At 40.2% G+C, this 4,088-nt stretch overlaps 1 long non-coding RNA gene across 1 annotated transcript; it reads right to left on the bottom strand.

The window, feature by feature from the left end:
• Positions 1 to 2,351: 2,351 nt before the first annotated feature.
• Positions 2,352 to 3,147, bottom strand: LOC148870503 (uncharacterized). Its single transcript, XR_016106864.1, has 2 exons — positions 2,752 to 3,147; positions 2,352 to 2,672 (listed from the first exon to the last, which is right to left on the bottom strand). It is a non-coding gene; the product is annotated as an uncharacterized LOC148870503 (long non-coding RNA).
• Positions 3,148 to 4,088: the final 941 nt, after the last annotated feature.

The raw sequence follows: 4,088 nt of genomic DNA, 5'->3' as shown, positions 1-4,088 counted from the left end.
GGCTATGGCCTACGGGGAGGCAGAACTGTTTTTTCAAAAAAGAATATCTATTCAGTTTGACTCTGTTTTATTTTATTTTGTTTTTTGGAATTATACTGTAATCTCTTTAATATATATATATATATATATATATATATATATATATATATATATATATATATATATATATATATATATATATATATATTTTTTTTTTTCAAAGCCGAAGTCTGCAACCTCTTTAATGTATTAGGGGATACTTTGTTTGTCTTTACTTTTAAACGAGTCACATAAAACTTTTTTTGTGTTTTGCATCCATCCTTGGCTATGTTTGGTTTGAAAGAAAATGCAGGGAATGGAAGGAAAAAGGTAGAGAAACGTTTATAAACCTTGTATAGGTTTTCTTGTCTTTTCCTACCTTTTCTTTCAAACCAAACATAGCCTTATAGTTATTTTTTTTCCATTTTATATTAATGGTTTCATAGGATCTGTGATCTTGCTTCCACATAACACAGTAAGCTCTATATTGTGTAAATTATTTGGTCCAATACATGCATCTTCCTTTTTGCTAAGAAAATGAAACGTCCTCATCGGTTGTGTAGGTGCTAGATGCCTGCCCATTGAAGCCTATAGCTACTATAAGTCTATGATTGCCCGAAGTGACTCAATCCAATGCTTCCCACATAGGGTTGGAATTGGATGTAGGTCCTTGTAAAGAAAATAAAAAAATATAGTCTCCTTTCCGGCCGGCCGGCCGGTTACTGTCATGTACATGTAATCACACAAACAGATGATGTAGTTGGATTTTGCCGTTTTTCTGATCTCCGTGACCGTGAGTTTCGCCTCTATCACCACGTCCTTGGAGCATATTGCACTAAACAGTATAGAACGATGCTAGTAGCCAGCCTTGGCCACAAGTCCCTAAAAAGGCTTCCATCACCAATCTACTCACAGTACTGGTCTTTGCGTGGGTGATAATGATATAGTCCTTTTCGGTTCACTATATGTTTTGATGCAGTCCGCATATCTCCTAGGCTTTTGTGCTTAGTCGTACACTAACCAATGATAGATAATTCATCAAAAAAATCAAAAAATCTATTTGGGAATACGTAGAAAGCCGTATGGTGTTGGACTTTGATTCGGGACTCCAGGATGGCATTCCCCGAGTGCGGCAATGAAGCTCGATTGCTACAATTAATATTTGTTGGACCACCAACACCAATCCACCATGGCTCGACCATTTGGCCGGGGTCGCATGGTCGAACACGATTACGACCCCGGCCTCCCTGGACGACACGGGATGATGGCCGATGGGAAAGTAGTGTATATGTCGATAGTATTTTGATAAATACACAAAGGGATAACGGGCTGAACTACAGTCACACATAGTGTATATGTACGCCCATGCTTTTCTCCTATAGGTATAGGCCAAAGCTAGCCCAACTAAATGAGGACAGCCCATAAGATCATTCAATTTTACAAGTAGTCCAAAGAGGAGAAACGAATGTGGCCTTTTTCTTTTCTTTATAGGAGGTAGGAGGTAGGAGGAAGGAAGAAATAATAATTATAATTTTTTTTTTTTAACTTTTCTTTATAGGAGGAAGGAACTGGAAGAAATAAAACATAATTATAATCACTTCATGGGAACTTCTCAGTTCTCCAGATAGATAGCTTCACCTCCTATGACTGTTGATTACGTTGTATTTGATTTGTCTGGTATCATTTACTATGTCCATCTATTTCTGAGGTCATGTCTTCACCTCCTTTTATCTTCTATTGTACAGGTTGAAACTTCAAATTGCTACCAGTGTTTTAGTACAGCTTTATGTTCTGTCCCGATTGAACTTAACCACGAGAGAATTAATGAGGAGGGAGGAGCCCAGGTCCCAGTAGAGTGAGGGAGAGATCTAACTTAGAGTAAGGACTAGAGACTGAGAAGAGATAGATTGTTTCGTCTCTCTTCCCCTCCCCCTCTCCTCTTTCTTTGTCCGAGCACGGATCTGCTGCTGAAGCACGACAAGGGAGTATTTCTGGGGATTTTCAGAGTTTGGAGAGCGAGTTCGGAGGTGCCACCGAACGACCCCGAAACACCGAAAAGCAAAAAATTCGGTGTTTGGAGGTTGATTCAGTGCTACTGCTACCCAACACGACCTAAATTAAACAGCATCAACAAGGGTCGGTGGTCAGCCTGTTTGAAACCCGGACCTTGATAAAAGGCCCTGGCTGCCTATACCTGCAGGTCCCAGTAAGGGAAGTCGCGCATTTAACTCACCCAGCTACTGCGCTGCTTTACCCTGCGCGTGTCGGTGAAGGAGAGAGAGAGCTTCTTATCGTATTATACTATTATTACGTACGATGGCAAACACGTAGGATTATGAGCAAGTGACTGAACGGTATTAGTACCAGTGAGTAGGATACCTTCTTATCCTCCTAATTCCTACAATATAATGTGGTCCAACCCATCGAACCAGCCTGGATGTTCATTCGTGTATGATTCTACACTGCAATATATGCAAAAATAAAGCATGCTTATTCCTAAAATTCCTGACGACTGTTCCCCACAAACTTCTGGTGCGAAAGATTTTTGATGAGCGGCACAATCACAGATAAGCGAGAGTGAGCATGCATACGGTGGAGGAATCTGGCGCTGCTGACCGGGCTGACGTTCACGGAGTCATTACTTGAAAACATTTCTGCAATTTGGGAAACAGTGGCAAAGGATAAAAGAGGGGAAAAAAGGGAAGAAATTCTAAATGAAGAGTTCAGCTTTACCTCCAACCAGAAATACACACCGATCCAAGGTCGAGCGCACAATCCCCCAGAAACAATCAATGAAACCAGTCTTGGGTCGTAATTAAGGCAGAGTGGGCATGATGGAAAAGAGGGGCACATGAAGAACTAAGCTAAACTAACCTGCAGAGAAGGTAAGACGTAAAGAGATTGTAGTGCTTCGTTAGTAATGCACGTGCCCTGCTTCTCCATCTTGCACTTCATACACCCTGACTCTGAGCGTCCATTGCCATACATACATTTGCAATTTGCAACCATGAAACACCACTTCCAGAGGACAAACAGGCTCTTGAGCTCCGCCTACTTATAAAGAGCAAATTTGGAACACCCGTCTCAGTTTTCACCTACCCTTTCTCCATCCTTCTTTTTAATTAACATGAATGGAAAAAAGAGCGTCTTAGATTGGGAGACATGAAAAGCTGTCAGGTGGGTATATATGGGACCCCACTAGTTTAGTATTTGCAACCAAACAGCTTTTCACAACTAGCGGCCGGCATAGGATCATTTCATTACAGAATTACTTAAGTACCCACTGAGAGGTGTTCATTTCTAACATACAGATCTTAGAGTAGAGACATTGGAGTACTTGTAATATATATGATCATAACTAGCTAATGGGTGTTGCAGATGCAGGGTCTGAGATTGAATGGGACATTGCATGCATCAGGAGGCTGGAGCTGGACTTTGGCATGGGGGACTTTTGACTGTGTTAATGTACCATTGCCACACAAGTAGGTCTCAACTGGGGATGTAAACAAGCCAATCTTAGCTAGCGGATCTAAGCCTTGTCCAACTCAAATTGAAACTAAAAATTAAACTGGTACTGGTTGTTGTCCTGTCCTTAGGCTCGAGATCGGCTGAGGCTGGAAAGAGGCCAAGGTGCCAGTTCAGACTTAACTTCCTCCATCTACATCGTTACCAGCAGGCCAATAGCAATCTGCCACTCCATTCTGTCCTTTTGGGAGTGCTTATTTGAAAAAAAAATTAAGTATTTATTCTAATAAACTGATAAAAATCACTTATTTCAAATATAAGTAATATAAGCATTTTTAAAATGAAGTAGGGGCCAAAAAGGAAATATACACTTATTAAATAATAAGCATTAATTTTAAAAAAATTAAACCCAAATTTTAGACATGAATAAACATTTATTTGTCAAATAAACACTTATCGGCCTGGTGTGATCCCTGCCTAAAGTAAGTATTTATTAGAACAATTAAGCACTCCTAAACTTACCCTTAAAATTAGTCATTTTTTCTCTATGCATGCATGATTTGACGGATAGTTATTGGTTGGTGCAGAAATCTGGCACACACCAT

Source organism: Nelumbo lutea, chromosome 2 (genome assembly GCF_056320005.1).
Source record: "Nelumbo lutea isolate HS-2025 chromosome 2, American lotus-T2T, whole genome shotgun sequence".
Taxonomy (NCBI): domain Eukaryota; kingdom Viridiplantae; phylum Streptophyta; class Magnoliopsida; order Proteales; family Nelumbonaceae; genus Nelumbo; species Nelumbo lutea.
Note: the sequence above shows the minus strand (reverse complement) of the source record. Positions and strands in the feature narration are given on the sequence as shown.